This window comes from Octopus sinensis, unplaced genomic scaffold, assembly GCF_006345805.1.
Source record: "Octopus sinensis unplaced genomic scaffold, ASM634580v1 Contig15446, whole genome shotgun sequence".
NCBI classification, from domain to species: domain Eukaryota; kingdom Metazoa; phylum Mollusca; class Cephalopoda; order Octopoda; family Octopodidae; genus Octopus; species Octopus sinensis.
Window position 1 is genome coordinate 20,604 of NW_021833736.1, and position 16,052 is coordinate 36,655.

The following is a 16,052-nucleotide window of genomic DNA, read 5'->3' on the forward strand; positions in this document are numbered from 1 at the left end:
AGACGAAATACTTATTTCTTTACTACCCACAAGGGGCTGAACACAGAGAGGACAAACAAGGACAGACAAACGGATTAAGTCGATTATATCGACCCCAGTGCGTAGCTGGTACTAATTTAATCGATCCCGAAAGGATGAAGGCAAAGTCGACCTCGGCGGAATTTGAACTCAGAACGTAACAGCAGACGAAATACTTATTTCTTTACTACCCACAAGGGGCTAAACACAGAGGCAACAAACAAGGACAGACAAACGGATTAAGTCGATTATATCGACCCCAGTGCGTAACTGGTACTAATTTAATCGATCCCGAAAGGATGAAAGGCAAAGTCGACCTCGGCGGAATTTGAAATCAGAACGTAACGGCAAACGAAATACTGCTAAGCATTTCGCCCGGTGTGCTAACGTTTCTGCCAGGTCGCCGCTTTAAAGCCGATAATTGTTTCTGCTGTATTAACATGTGAAAATATAGAAAATATCTTTGAAATAAATACTTCCGGAAATACACATTATCACAACGTTTTCAAGGTGATCCAAAGTTAGTTAAATTTGCTATATTTACAAATGTTAATACAGCAGAAGGAGGCACATGGCCTAATGGTTAGAGAAGCGGGCTCGCGGTCGAGCGATCGCGCGTTCGAATCTCAACCCGAGCGATGTGTGTGTGTTTATGAGCGAAACACCTAAGCTCCACGCGGCTCCTGCAGAAGGTAATGGCGAACTTCTGCTGACTCTTTTGCCACAACTTTCTCTCACTCTTCCCTCCTGCATCTTGCAGTTCACCTGCGACGGATCGGCGTCCCGTCCAGGTGGGAAACCTATACGCCAAGGAAACTGTGAAACCAGCCCTTATGAGCCAGGCATGACTCGGGAAGGAACAAAGAATACAGCAGGGACAATTGTCGGTTTTGTAAGGTGAATTCTACAGTTAAAGAGGCCATTTTCTCTATACGATATATATATATGCTGTATTGAATACTTGACGTGGTTTTAGAGTCAGGTTTTGACTGCTATTTCAAGCATGGTGGTATCTCTTGGATACCTTTATTTATAATTAATAATTATTATAACTTCTAAGGTATTTATCTTCTTATGCTCCCAATAGATTTGATCGCTACTTAAAATAACGATCTTGTACTTATTTATGTATATTTATATATATGCTAGATGTGTCGAAACAATTGTGATTAATAATAAATTCTCGTATAACCCATCTTTCATCTTTCATTTGCCATATATATATATATATATATATATACAGTGTGTATGTGTGTGTGTAGACGCAGGCGTGGCTGTGTGGTGAGAAGCTTGCTTCCCAACCACATGGTTCTGGGGTCAGTCCCACAGCGCAGCACTTTGGGCAAGTGCTTTCTACTATAGCCTCGGGCCGACTAAAGCCTTGTGAGTGAATTTGCTAGACGGAAACGGAAAGAAGCCCATCGTATATATGTATATATCTGTGCCGTATGAATATGTCCCTCGTTTAAGAAACAGATTGGGTTTATTTACATTTCTGAAGAAAAAAGATACCATTCCCCCACCCCTAACCCTAATCCTAACTAGCGCTAACCTTAAAAGAGATTGAAATGCAATAGATCGATACAAGGTCGTAATTATGGGTGACAATTTCCTATGACACCGCTAGAAAAAACTGCCGTTCAAACCGAAAAGATCTGATATCCCTGTTTTCTAACTTAACTTATTACACACACAAACACACACACACACCACACAACACACACACACACACACAACACACACACACACACACACACACACACACACACACACACACACACACACACACTTATATATTCTTTGCGGGCATAAGACTTGAAATCTTCTTGCATTCCCTCCTTACGTCTTAGCTGACAGGAAAGATGAGGAGTGATCAGCTGAAATTCTTAGGCACTTCAAAATTTTTCGTGCTTTCCACCGATATTGCCGTGAGATGAGGAACTGTCTCTTTCTTTCTTTTCTTCTCCCCTTCTCTCTCATATCAATAGACAGTATTCCAGCTTACAATGTCGTCAGATGTTTTAGCATTCCGCTAGTATGTATGTCGTCCTCTAACTGTAGTTTTTCTAAAAAAACTCCGAAGCTGGAGCTGGGTGGGATGTGAAATTCTGTATGCAGAATGTAGCAGACAACAAATACAGCAAACCGATTTTAACACGATATTATTTATAGCTTCATCTACTTCGAGTCCCACAGTTAAAAACTACTCGTTTCGCGTGTGCAACTCCCTAACCTAGTAGACCACGCGCCTATATATATATATATATATATAATTATATATATAATATATATATATATATATATATATACATACACAGAGAGAGTGGGAGAGAGAGAGAGAATTCACAAAAAAAAAACAAAAGACGAAAAACAGGTGGTGTAGACAACAAACAGATGCATTTGTATAACGCTCGGGAAGTGAAAAAGTCTTTAACGTTTCGAGTCTACGCTCTTCCACAGAAAGGAACACAGAAAGAAACAAGGAGAGAATATATATATACATATTGCGTTGGTGCCTTTTTCAGTAAATTTTAATTAAGAAAAACAATAACAATATTTAATTAAAACATCTTTAAATGACGATCTGGCCGTCTGTCAAGCAGTAATTGAAGTAGATGGCGAAGATGCTCCGGAATACTCATTTAAAGATGTTTTTGTTACATCTTGCTATTGTTTTTGTTGGATACATATGTTGAAAAAAAAAAACGCAATAATTATGCACCAACCCAATACACGCATACACACACACACATATTGTAATGTTGTTATCAGTCTGAATATGCTAGATGCACGTTCGAATTGGGGAACAAGCTACTCATACTGCGTTGTGTCACAGAAAATATTTTCCATGACGAAACGCACTGAGTAGCTTGTTCCCCAGTTCGAACGTGCATCAAGCATATTCGGACTGATAACATTACAATCTTACTTACTGCGGCTTAGCGCTCGCCTTTGTAATATATATATATATATATATTATATAATATATATATATACATGTATGTATGTGTGTATGTACGTATGAGTTTCTGCGTTTGTCCCCCGCCATCGCTAGACAACGATGCTGATGTGTTTATATCCCCTAACTTAGCCGTTCGATTTCTTCAACTAAAACTCTTTAAGGCGGTGCTCCAGCATGGCCGCAGTTAAATGACTGAAATCAAAGAATAAAAGAATATATATATAAATAAATAATTAAATAAATATATATATATATATATATATATAATACAAAATGAGATACGAACGCAAAAATCCGCGACAGCTAGGTGAAACAAAAAGGGACAACAAAACATCCAGATAGGCGATACAAAGAAAACAAGGACGGGTCGTTCGAAGTACTCTTTCCTCAGTCAAGCACCAGATTATCCTCGCAATTTCGGCTGACTGAGGAAAGAAAACTTCGAATAACCCGTCCTTGTTTTCTTTGTATCGCCTATCTGGATGTTCTGTTGTCCCTTTTTGTATCACCTACCTGTCCGGATGTTTTGTGTTCTTGTCCCATTTTGTATTATATATATATATATATTATATATAAAATCCGTTCTGTGTGTGTGTGTGTTCTATGATCTCGGGCATCCTCCATCCGATTGCGCTCAAATTTGATATGTAGATACCGACGGTATCAGGGCGTGTATAAGTCTTGAAAAAATTACAAAAATCGATTCCAGGTGAGAATGAGATCGATAAAGCCGTGGGAAGGTGCATTTGTACGCGCAAGTACATCAGCTGTTGCGATCGATACTACGCGTACGGTGAGAAAAATGCACGTTCAATTTGCGCAAAAAAAAAGCCGGCTGGCTTGAAATAATGCCACAAAATGGGACGATCGGACAAGTTTTGAGAAAATTTGGTTTAAATGTTTGACAACTCAGCACCGTCCATTGGACCGGGGGGGGGGGCGTTTTGCTCGTATATATTATATATATATATATATTATATATATATATATATATATATATATATATATATAGCGCCGTACGTACACTTTGGTCTCTTATATATATATATATATATATAAAATTTCTGTTCACTTTTCTTCAATCTTTATATTTTATATTTCAACTTTTTTTCCTAGCCATCATTTCATTCATTCAGAAAATGAAATGGAAACCGTCCTGAAATATTCTTCTCAAATAGACAGAGATGAATGAACTTCCAAACAACTCAAAACTAACACACACAACCACACACACACAGATGTAAACGGTGTCGCCCAGTCCATCTATTCCTATGACAACATAAACGACAGCGTAAAAAAGGCAAGGATATCAACGATTGGTGTGAAGAAAACAATGAGCTATGGTGGAGAGTAAGGAAGGAGGTTGTCAAAAGTGATTTATAGCTGAAGGAAAATTAGAAAAGCATAGGAGCTAAGTGAGGGGGAAGCGAGCGAGAGAGAGAGAGGTGAGAAAGGGGAAAGAGAGAGACCGAGTGAGTTAATAGAATGATACATAGAGATAAACAGAGTGAGAATGAGGGAGAGAGGGGGAAAATAAAATGAGAAAGAAGAAAATAAAGAAAGAGAGAAAGAAGAGAGAAGAGAGAAGAGATAGAATTGAAATATCGGAGACAGAAAGAAAGAAAAGAAAGAAAGAAAGAAAGAGAAGAGAGAGAAAGGAATGAATGAAGGAAGAAGAGAGAGAGAAGAGAGAGAATTAAAATATCGGAGAAAGAAAGAAAGAAAGAAGAGAGAAGAGACAGAATTGAAATATCGGTGAAAGAAAGAAAAAAAGAAAGAAAGAAAGAAAGAGACAGAATTGAAGTATCGGAGACAGAAAGAAAGAAAGAAGAAAGAAAGAAAGAAAGAGAGAAAGAAAGGAAGAAAGAAAGAAGAGAGAGAGAAAGAAAGAGAAGAGACGGAATTGAAATATCGGAGGCAGAAAGAAAGAAAGATAGAAAGAAAGAAAAATGAAAGAAAGAAAGAAGAGAGAAGAGACAGAATTGAAATATCGGAGAGAAACAACTAAAAATATTAGATTGTTTCAAAAACACTGAGAGAGATTGGGAAGTGAGAGGGAGAGAGTGAGTGAGAGAGAGAGGGAGAGAGAAAGTGAAAGAGAGGGAAGACAGAAAGAGATGTAGAGAGATGGAAAAATGGCAGACATAAGCTGTAAAAATATCGAACAAACTGTGGGTGTAGAATTAGTTTGGACTATTGAAAATTGTCAGTAATGTTTCTATGTTATTATAATTGTATCATTAATGTAGAGAGAAATTGCCAGCGATAAAGGCGAAACAAAATACAACAGCAAGAACATTCGATTGTATGAGTGTATTTTGCGTGTGTAAACTGGATAACAAAAGGATAAAAACTCAAGAAGAAATGGAGAACATTTGAAAACATTTTTCATTGAAAATAATACACAGAAGACGTGATTGAAGTCAATGAGATTAATGAGAGGGAATTTAGCGAGATCATTACTGGCAGATAACAAATCTGTGGGAATTTATATTTATAAAACAAAAAGAAAATGGCTGAACAGTAGTGTTTTCGTCGCACACTTGAATATAGAGGAGGGGAGAAGAAGAAAGAAGGGCAGAAAGAGAAAGAGAGAGTGTATGTTTGTGTATATCTGTGTGTGTTTGTTTGAGTGTGAGAGTGGTGTGTGTGTGTGTATGTGCGTTTGTGTGAGTGTGTGTGTGAGAGATAGAGTGTATGTGTATTTGTGTGTGTGAGAGAGAGAGAGTGTGTATGTGTGTGTGTGTGAGAGAGAGAGTGTATGTGTATGTGTGAGTGTGAGAGTGTGTGTGTGTGAGAGAGAGAGAGTATGTGTATGTGCGTTTGTGTCTGTGTGGGAGTGTGTGTGGGAGGGAGAGAGAGAGGGTGGATGTTCGTATGTGTGAAAAAGAGGGTCTGAGAGAAAATATGCGTTTGAGAGATAAAGAAAGAAAGAAAGAAGGTAAAAAGAAAGAGAGACAGACAGACAGAGTGGGAGAAGGAGAGAAAAAGCGCAGAAGAGGTGTGAAAAAAAAGAACAGGATAAGATGGATAATAATGATAATTTTTTCTACTATAGGCACAAGGCCTGAAATTTTGGGAGAGGGTGATAGTTAATTACATAAACCCCAGTATATCACTGGTACTTTATCGACCCCGTAAGGGATGAAAGACATAGTCGACCACAGCAGAATTTCAACTCAGAACATGAAGACAGACGAAATACCTATTTCTTTACTACCCACAAGGGGCTAAACACAGAGGGGACAAACAAGGACAGACAAACGGATTAAGTCGATTATATCGACCCCAGTGCGTAACTGGTACTTATTTAATCGACCCCGAAAGGATGAAAGGCAAAGTCGACCTCGGCGGAATTTGAACTCAGAACGTAGCGGCAGACGAAATACCGCTTAGCATTTCGCCTGGCGCCCTAACGTTTCTGCCAGCACACCGCCTTACATACATACATACATACATACATATATATATATATATATATATATATATATATATAGAGAGAGAGAGAGAGAGAGAGAGAGAGAGAGAGAGAGAGAGATAACTATATAATATATAGTTAATTTTGATCTCCATGTGAATTAGGACACGCACGCCCCAGATTACTGTTGCTAAGTCACTGTCACATAACTGAACTGACCGGTGTCTTAGATCGAATTAACGGCATATTGCCCACTGGATATAATTCCCTACACAATCATGTCCGTAGAGATAAATTCTGTCTTTGCATGCAACTGGTCAACTAGAAACTGTGATCAATTGTTTCTCTTGCGCTGATTAAGTTTGCAGTTGATGTTGGATGTCAGCACTTGAGTTATTATTGTATTTTATGATTAGGTATTGGTTCTCTACAACTGAAATCAAACACTCCAGTTTTGTTTATTGTCCAGAGCTTTTGAGCCATACTTGCTGTTTATATTGACTAACTTCTTCTTTGTCGATGTTGGTCAAGAATGTTGTTCTTATCTAATCTTAAATCTTCTATGAAATTAGTTTCCAATTTTCAGTTTACTGTTTCTTCATAGAGAGCAGGCGCGTGGCTTAGTGGCTAGGGTACTGGGCTCATGAACGTAAGATTATGAGTTCCATTCCTGGCGGCGTGTTGTGTCCTTGAGCAAGACACTTTATTTCACGTTACTCCAGTCCACTCAGTTGCGAAAATAGGGTGGAATCTGTTATTTAAAGGGGACCCTGGCGGCGTGTTGTGTCCTTGAGCAATACACTTTATTTCACGTTACTCCAGTCCACTCAGTTGGGAAAAATGAGTTGTACCTGTAATTTAAAGGGGTCCAGCCTTGTCTATTTGGTGTGTCACGCTAAATCTCCTTGAGAACTACGTTAAGGCTACGCATGACTGCGAAGTTCTCTTTGCACGTTAATTTCTCGAGCAGGCTGTTCCGTTGATCGAATCGACTGGAGCCCTCGTCGTCATAACGGAAGGAGTGCCAGGCTATATAGAGTAGGGATTAGCAACAGGTAGGCCATTAAAATGTCCTCTGTGGGCCTCGGATTTTTACAGCGAATGTATTTATGAGACACTGAGCAGTTGTTGATATAACGTTGTGTCACGATTTGTTTAATCTTTTGCTAACATTATAATTATGGGAGAGGAGTGTTAAGTACGCGGATATAATTTGATAAGCAAGATATTTGATGTGCAGGTAAACCACAGGTGGAAGTGAAAAAAGTAGTCTTTTACTCTTGGTTTATCTTTTATCTTCTTGTTTCAGTCGTTGGATTGCGTCCATGTTTAGCCGAACAAATTGCCGCCAGTACTTATTCTATTGGTTTCTTTTTGCCGAACCACTGGGTCACATGAACGCAAACAAACTCCAAGACAGGTGTCAAGCGAGGGATAAACAGGATTAGCACACACATACACGCGCAGGTACACACAGACATTTAACACACACACGCGCGCGCGCACGAAACTCGGAGTTTTATCTTGGCTACCGAATAATTATCACATATTATTTTACAGATGAATTTCCTCTATTTATATAATATCGAGGTCTCTTTCTTTCTTTTGTTATCTTACCGTTTTTATCAATATATATATATATATATATATATACATATCACCATCACGTGACTGACTAGTCCATCAGATGTAGTTACACATCGCTGGTCACAATGCGTTCGCATTGTTTCAGCCTTCGAATGACGCCACCCCGCTGGCTAAGCGAGCAGGCCAACAGAAGAAAGAGTGGGAGAAAGAGTGGTGAAAGAGTACAGCAGGGATCACCACCCCCTGCCGGAGCCTCGTGGAGCTTTTTAGGTGTTTTCGCTCAATAAACACTCACAACGCCCGGTCTGGGAATCGAAACCGCGATCCTACGACCGCGAGTCCGCTGCCCTAACCACTAGGCCATTGCGCCTCCACATATATACATATGTGTCATCATATATTATGTAAGTAAACAAGATAATATTCAGTATTTTTGGAAGATTCTGATGCATTTGTTTAGTGGAGTAAATATTGTTTTTTTCCCAAGTCACCCCCGGCTCTATAAGTATTTAAGCGTTAATTCTGTTCCCTTTGGAAATCTATAAAATACAGTTGCAACAAATTCTTGAATACTCGTCAGTTCAACCAGAAATTGGGAGGTTTATCAATATCCTTATTTCCTCTGTAACAAATAATATAAATAATTTGAAATCCCCAGAGTGAATGCCATTTTCTGTTTGTTTATCTTCTTGGCATAATTTTGTTCTTTATCACTCTCTCTTTCTCTCTCTCTCTCTCTCTCCTCTCTCTCTCTCTCTCTCTCTCTCTCTCTCTCTCTCTGCCTCCTCCTGTCTCTGTCTGTCTGTCTGTCTCTGCGTGTCTTGAATGTATTTAGATACGTCTATGTGTTTATGAATACACACACACACACACACACACACACACATATATATATATATACATATATATTTATACATGTATGCATGTATATTTATGTGTCTATATGTGTTTGCATGTGCGTGTGTGTGGTGTATGGTGTGTGTGTGTGTGTGTGTGTGCGCGTGTGAATTGGGTGGTAAAATGCTAGATCAATCAGTAATCGACCATTCGAAACTGCTGCAAAGATAGGACTACATCGAATAAATTGTATACGTAACTTCTCATATAAATTCATTCCATGCACCACCCACTCTCTACCCCACCTCTCTCTCTCTCTCTCTCTCTCTCTCTCTCTCTCTCTCTCTTCTTCTCTCTCTCTCTCTCCGAATGTTCAAAGACAACTGGTGGACCCGTGCAGCTGCCGAGATGTATCGAAGAGATTGGAAAAAGGCCACTCAGAAGGCCTCCACGACGAAGGGAAACGGATTTAGTTCAACGATTTATGACCATGATGGAAAAGAATGGTGCAACCAATAAAAAAAAACTTTGAGCGCATTGTGACAAGGGATGTATAACAACACCCAATTGTCTGGTCGATACAAAGATCCACTGATACAGTAAGACAATGATACAGTGATACATTTATATATACAAGTACATATATATGTGTGTATGTATATATATATATATATATATATATATATATATATATATATATATATATAATATAAGTTCAGCAAAATTTAGATTCAAATGAATATGGTACATAAGTTAGATGCACCGGAATTTTGTATGGTATTATCCATATAAATCAAATGGGGTGAAAACCTCTATAAATGGCTGATGATCGCCCAACATTTTAAAACTGTTGTAATACTTACAATGTTTAATAAAATGATGTAGCCTGAAACGATCGTACCAAATTACCGAAGATTTCCTGTTGCTTATTTTTGATATATATATATAATATATATATATATATATATATATATACATATGAGAGACGACGCCAGGCAATCAGCATCACTCGGGCTCATCACAGATTCCGCATAAGACCACTAGCGTAGCTAGAGTGTGTGCCGACCGGGCTGGACCGCCTCTACCTACTCCCTAGTTACGCTAGGGCATAAATCACGTGCCTGCTCGAAGAATTTCACGTTTTTCTCAATATTTCTAGCCCCAAATGGCTTATTTTTTTATATCTAGCACTATGTCTTTCTCCATTTCTAAGTTAAGGGTTAAAATAAACCAACCCTGCAAAACGCAACTGATCTTTACACACAGACGCGCAGAATAACTTCAATCAAATAACGACAGCAGAGTGCACAATAAACATTGGCGAGACTAGAAAAAAACAAGCAACAATTGATGAAGGGTCGTTCTTTATGTTGTTTGTTTTGTTTTCCATTAGTGTCTCTCGTTGTTCGAAAAAATAGTTCATGTTCCATGTACTCGTGCTTCGTATTTTTTTTTTTTTTTGTTGTACACGTTTCATGACGGCCTATGCCCACATATGCTTATATATACACGTATAGATGTAATTATGTACATATACGTACGTATATATGTATATGCATATATGTGGAAGCGCAATGGCCCAGTGGTTAGGGTAGCGGACTCGCGGACTTAGGGTCGCGGTTTCGATTCCCAAACCGTTGTGAGTGTTTACTGAGCAAAAACACCTAAAGTTCCACGAGGCTCCGGCAAGGGGTGGTGGCGATCCCTGCTGTACTCTTTCGCCGCAACTTTCTCTCACCCTTTCTTCTGCTCGCTTAGCCAGCGTGGTGACGTCATTTGATGGCTAAAACAATGCGAAGCGCATTGTGACCAGCGATGTGCAGCAACATCTGATAGTCTGGTCGGTCACGTGATCACGTGATATGCATATATATATATATTACTTGGCGGCGAGCTGGCAGAAACGTTAGCACGCCGGCCGAAATGCGTAGCCGTATTTCGTCTGCCGTTACGTTCTGAGTTCAAATTCCGCCGAGGTCGACTTTGCCTTTCATCCTTTCGGGGTCGATAAATTAAGTACCAGTTACGCACTGGGGTCGATATAATCGACTTAATCCGTTTGTCTGTCCTTGTTTGTCCCCTCTGTGTGTAGCCCCTTGTGGGTAGTAAAGAAATATATATTATTATTATTAAGGCAGTGAAGGTGGTAAGCTGGCAGAATTGTTAGCATGCCAGGCAAAAGGTTTAGCGGCATTTTGTCTGTCTTTACATTCTGAGTTCAAATCCTATTAAGGTCAACTTTACCTTTCATTCTTTCAAGTACCAGTTACGCACTGAAGTTGATATAATCGACTTAATCCGTTTGTCTGTCCTTGTTTGTCCCCTCTGTGTTTAGTCCCTTGCGGGTAGTAAAGAAATGTATATATAAATGTGCGTGTGTATACGCACACACCCACACACACACACAGAGCACTCACTTACATCCGCGCACACACACACTCACACAAACACACACAAACACACTTATGCTCAATAGATTGTACTAGGCAACTCTCAATGAAGACCATCCCGAAATCTAGAAATTAGTGAATTGGAACGGATGTCAATTTTCGCATTCAATTCTATTAATATTTTCCTTTATTGTTTTTGTTTTTTAAAGCCTTTGTTGTCGTCGTCGTCGTTTCTGGTACTTGTGTTAACGGAATCACACTTCCAGACAATGATCAAAGAATAGCAACAACAACGATAAAACTGTTAGTATTTATGCAAGAATCCGTTTGCAGAAGTCGACGTCATCAAAATTGCTATCGATCTCTCACGTAGTTGTACGAAATGAATCAGTTCAGAAAAAAATCGAGATGGCGAATTTTGTTTGCGCCGCCATATTAGTGAAGAGGGTCTCACAATGGCTACACTTGGTGACTTCGTGACTAATTCTTTTTTTTTTGCAACGAAGTCTACTGCCGTTAATCGAATTGTGTAACATCTGCTCGTGACTTCCACCCCGTTTTACATGAGTAGATAGATAGATAGATAGATAGATAGATAGATAGATAGATAGATAGATAGATAGATAGATAGATAGATAGACATACAGACATACAAATATATATATGTCGGAAGTATAAAGAGTTGAATAACACCTGTGTTTATCTCCATTTATTTATTTATCTATCAATCTATCTATCTATTTATATATAGGAGGATTACGTCGATTGCATCGACTCCAGCACTTGATTGGTACTTAATTTATTAATCCCGAGAATTATTAAATCCCTCATTCTCATTTAATTGTATATATTATAATTGTTTCTTTATTCATACGTTTCGTCTAATTCGATACCCTGACCCCAATGTTTGTTTTGTCTGTCCTCGTATCGTCCCCTCTTTTTCCCAACCTCGTGGTTAATAAAGAAATTGACTGAGAAGGAGACCGGAAGAGAGAGAGTGGGGATGGAAGGAGAGAGAAAGAAAGACAGATAGACAGATGGACAGACAGAGGCATACATACGCGTGCACTCCTGGACACATACCCACGGGTAAGTCAACGAGAGTGTCTATGCTCTATTACCTGAGTACTACATTGTACTTCGTATATTTGTGAACGATTGGAATACTTCCCAGGTTCAATACACTTTAACTGCAACAGATCATTATAATCGAATTAAATTAGGGCAGTGAATGAGAATAAATTTTTGTCAGATGTTAATTAATAAAACCTGCTACACAAATTTTTAAAAAAATATATCTGCTCATATAACAATAGAGTATCAATAATTATTTTTCTAATAAATAACATTGGTTGAACGGATCATGACATAACTAATAAAGCAGTAGTTATCGTAATCTATGCAAATGTTTCATCTGCATAAAATCAATTCGGTATTTTTAAACAGCTATGAAAAATGTGGATCTTTACCTTTTGACCGACAGATTTAAAAAATAATCTTTTGTAACTAAACACTTTCAAACTTCGGATACTGGTAGAATGTGTCATATAAAACATCTTTTACTCTTAGCATTTTTGAGAAAAGTTTATATATTAAGAAGTTATTTCACGTTAATGTTCTCGTATTTCGGTAATTTCAGCCAATCCATGACGTGTATTCAGCTGAATAAAATTACTGCCGTTGTTTGTCAACAAGGACTTCCGGTGGTGTATATTATGTATGTGTTTATGCTTGTGTTTGCAGTTATATGTATATGTCCGTATGTGTGCGTTTGAGTGTAGACGGATGCATGTAGTTATATATGTATGTATATATGTGTGTATGTATATTCGTGTTTATGCTTTGCTAGCAAGGTCCAATTATATTGAAACGTATGTTGATTTCACTGACCTCGATAACTACGAGAATTAATGTTTCATTAATTGAGTTTATCAAAATTATCTCCCCTTTTTTCTATAACATTTACCTATAATTACCTTCACGTTTTCTGTGTAAGTAACTAACAAATATCACTGTCTTCTTTTTCTTTCTCAAACTAAGAAGAGAATTTCAATGTATCAAAAATATTTTGTCAACGTTATTTTGTACATATACATGTCTAAATCTATCTATCTATCTAATTATCTATCTATCTATCTATCTATTTATCTATCTATCTATCTATCTATCTATCTATCTATCTGTCCGTCTATCTGTCCGTCTATCTGTCTATCTGTCTATCTATCTGTCTGTCTCTCTATCTGTCTGTCTATCTATCTATCTATCTATCTATCTGTGTATCTATCTATCTATCTGTCTGTCTGTCTGTATGTCTGTCTGTCTGTCTGTCTGTCTGTCTCTGTGGGTATACATACTTATACACACAAACACATACACACGCATATTTGTTTGTATCTGTGTGTGCCCATGTGTATATTCACAGTGTATTTGTGTGCGTACAGTTGCAGCTATTTTCTCAAACATAGATGTAAAGCTCTACTCCTTAAGGTGGGAAGGACGATGCCCGAAACGTTGAAGATTTCACTCTCCATGGCTCACAGCTCTTCACTGTAGTCTTTCTGTCGCTTTATATGCACACACACATACACACACGCGCGCGCGCGCACACGCACACACGCGCGCAAACTCATACATACACATATATAGTTCGAATGTATAATGAATCAGCTTTTACCTTTTAGTAGTCGGATGCTTGAAGAATGCGTTTTGTATGACGTAATGTGTGAAATATGAATATAAAGCCACGCTATTGAAACATATGTAGCACGGATTGAACTTGTATCGTTCATTTATATTTAATGATATTCACGTACCGCCTGACATACGTAACTAATGTTATTACTGAGCTTGGAGTTGCGGAGTACATGACATCATTAAATAATCACGCTTAATTCTATAATGGAATACTAAAATGGGAATATTATTGATTGATGCTGTTATCAATTTGTTAATGTTCCTAGAATGTAAACTGCTTGCCAGTAACATACTGGAACCTACTGAGCTAATAACAGCAATCGATGTGATCCAAACCAAGTATATGTGTATGTATAATTTGTAGCGCCTGCAGAAAGGGGAAGACTCGTGGCTTTAGTAGGGTCTCCTAGAGTGGCAAGATTGATGCCGTTAATGTTCCTTTTGAACTTTTCTAAGTCAATACCTGTTAGAAATACAAACACAAGAATGGAGATGAGATTCCAGTGTGCCAATGTTCTGGAGAGGAAGAACTGATTGAAGTGTTAGTGAGGAGCCTAGTGGAGTGGGGTTAGACACAACAAGGCTGACAAGAATTGCTCGAGCGTCACGGAAGTGCTTGAGCAAAGAAGGTACAGGATCAGACATTATCATCGCAGTAGATAAATTAAAACGTCGCCCTTTTCAAGCCTAGCCAGGCTCATGGGCACGGTTTCCCGGTTTCTGTGGCGTATGTCCCCCACCCCACCCTCCCAGGTGGACGGGACGCCAGTCCATCGTAGCGTTACTCAAGAAACAGGAAGAGAGAGTGAGAGAAAGTTGTGGTGCAAGAATACAACAGGGGTCGCCACCACGCCCAGTCTGGGAATCAAAACTACGATCCTCCGACCGCGAGTTCGCTGCCCTAACCACTGGGCCATTGCGCCTCCACCATCACAGTAGAAAAGACAGTAAAAACGCGTGTATAAGTGTGTGAGAGATAGAGATAGGCCTGGTATATGTACCTGTGTATGTGTTGATATGTGAGAGAAAGTATACGTCGCCATGTATGTTTGGATGTGTGAGAGTACAGGTATAAGTATCTATGTGCGTGTGTAAGTATGTATGTCTACGTGTGTGTGTATAAATACATACAAGTGTTTGTGTATGAAGGGGTATGTGTACCTATATGTCTATCAGTTTATGTAGACGGGCTTATATATTTATGAGTGTGTACGCATGCGTGTATGTATTTGTAGCCCTCTCTGAGCATTTATATGAGTGTGTACTCGTGTGTATGTACGTGTGTGCGAACAGTTCGGTCTCTCTCTCTCTCTCTCTCTTGCTTGCTCTCTCTCGCTCTCCCTCTTCCTATTTCTCTCTGTCTCTCCCTCGATATATACATACATATATATATATATATATATATATATATATGGGAAGCAGATATGTGTATTTATATATGTGTATGCATGTGTAATATCTCTGTGTGTATATGCATGTATATATGTGTGTATATATCTGAGTGGACAGTCTTATATTTCTCCATGTGTGTGTGTGTGTGTGTGTGTGTGTGTGTGTGTGTATATGTGTGTGTGTGTGCGTGTGGTATGTTTGTGAGAGTTAATGTTTTCAAAAAGCAATTAGTTTATCAAAATAAATTATATTCCGCTCTAACTGGTGGCGGTGATTTAACTGGCCACTGAACATGGATTCTTAAAGCGCGGTTTAATTATTTTTCCGAGAGCTGATTGTTGTTGTTGGTGGTGGTGGTGTTGTTACTGTAGCGGTAATAATGCAGTTGTCGAGATTAGTGGTGTTAGTGGCGGTGGTGGTAGTAGTAGTAGTGGTAGTAGTGGTGGTGGTGGTGGTGGAGATGGTGGTCATTATGGGGGTGGTGATTGTGGTTGCTGCGGTGCTGTCGATGATGCTTTTGGTGCTGCTGTTCTTCTTCTTCTTCATTTTCTTGGTGGTCATTGTGGTAACTGTGGTGGTAATAGTAATTGTAGTAGTGGAGGTGGTGTTAGTGGCGTTTGGGATGGAGGTTGGTTGGTTGTTGTTGTTGTTGGTGGTGTGGTGGTGGTAGTGGTAGTGGTAGTGGCGGTTTTTTGCTGTAGTACTGGTTATAGAGGTGATGGTCGTGGTCACTGCTGTTGCAGTGGTGGCAGAA

At 38.9% G+C, this 16,052-nt stretch overlaps 1 long non-coding RNA gene across 1 annotated transcript; it reads left to right on the top strand.

The window, feature by feature from the left end:
• The first annotated feature begins 573 nt into the window (after positions 1 to 573).
• On the top strand, positions 574 to 9,992 carry LOC118761585. The gene is made up of 3 exons (XR_004997487.1): positions 574 to 710; positions 5,389 to 5,393; positions 9,982 to 9,992. It is a non-coding gene; the product is annotated as an uncharacterized LOC118761585 (long non-coding RNA).
• The last annotated feature ends 6,060 nt before the right edge of the window (positions 9,993 to 16,052 follow it).